Source organism: Triticum aestivum, chromosome 5D (assembly GCF_018294505.1).
Source record: "Triticum aestivum cultivar Chinese Spring chromosome 5D, IWGSC CS RefSeq v2.1, whole genome shotgun sequence".
NCBI classification, from domain to species: domain Eukaryota; kingdom Viridiplantae; phylum Streptophyta; class Magnoliopsida; order Poales; family Poaceae; genus Triticum; species Triticum aestivum.
This window is the reverse complement of record NC_057808.1, coordinates 248,621,492-248,622,847: the sequence shown is the minus strand read 5'-3', so window position 1 is coordinate 248,622,847 and position 1,356 is coordinate 248,621,492.

Sequence of the window (1,356 nt, the reverse complement as noted above, 5' to 3'; positions counted from 1 at the left end):
GCGGTCGCCGACGTGCCGCCGTTGTTTGCGCGGCCACCGAGCCCCGTTCTCCTCCCAGACGTGTCCACGAGCTCCGCCGCGTCGAGCCCGTCCTCCCCGACCACCTGCTCGAGCCGGGACCCCCCACCATCACCCCCAACGCCGTCGCCTTCTTCCTCGGGTCGCCGCCGTCTTCTTCGACTCCGGCGACTGCTGCTGCTACTAAGCCTCTCACCGGCCTCCGTGTGTCGCGCGGTGAGCTCCTCTACCTCCTACCCTTCTCCGTTTGCTCTTGCGCGAACCTTAGCTAGCTCTCACGACGAGGCCGAACGCGTCGCCGCGGAGCTCGCCGCCGACGCGTCTCCGGTGACGGTTTGGTCACGGGCCCGTACCCATTAGACTCGCCGCACCACGTAGTTACTCCCCAGCCTCTCCGTTTGCTCGATAGCACGCCGTAGCTCTGTTTTCGTCGAGCACCCGTGCACGCCGCCACCTCCGCCGCTCACCGGCGCCGATTCCGGCCAAGTCCGGCGATGCTACGGCCACCACTGGATGCGGCGCTGAGAGCTCGTTCGAATGAGGCTAGCCCCGCTCCTCCCCGAGCCCTGTACGCGTTTTCCGGCGAGATCCGAGCCGCGCCGCCGCGTTTGGCGTCGCCGGCGTTGAGCCGCCGGCCGCGCTGAGCTGGAACACCTGGGGCCACCCCCCTGGGTCACTGCCAGTGGGCCCTCTGGCCCCCTGTTGACCTGTTGACCAGTTGACCTGGTCAACTGAGCTGACTGGGCAGGCCCCAGCCACTGACGTGCGGGCCCCACCACTTAATCCGATAATTAAAACATTTTAATAATTAAAACTAATTAGTTTAGATAATTAGACTATGACAGCTAGGGTCCAGTAGTTAATTAATCTAATTTTAGTTAATTTAATCTTCTGTTAGTCCACTGTCTATGACAGGTAGGACCCACCTGTCTGGTTTGACTGGTCAGCCGACCTGTTGACCTGCTGACGTCAGCCTTACCTCATGCTGACGTCATAATTCATTTTTGCTAAATTCAAATAATTCCAGAAATTCAAATAATCTTTGAAAATTCATATCTTTCAAACCGTAACTCGGATGAAAATGTTTTCTACATGAAAGTTGCTCAGAACGACGAGACGAATCCGGATACGCAGTCCGTTCGTCCAACACACCTCCCTAACCTATCGAACTCGCAACTTTCCCCCTCCGGTCCGTCTATCCGAAACGCGAAACAGCGGGAATATTTTCCCGGATGTTCCCCCCCTTCGCCGGTACCACCTACTGTCGCGTTAGGACACACCTCGCACTGCTCATTGTCATGTCACGCATCGTCATGCTTATGTTTGCATTGTATTTAC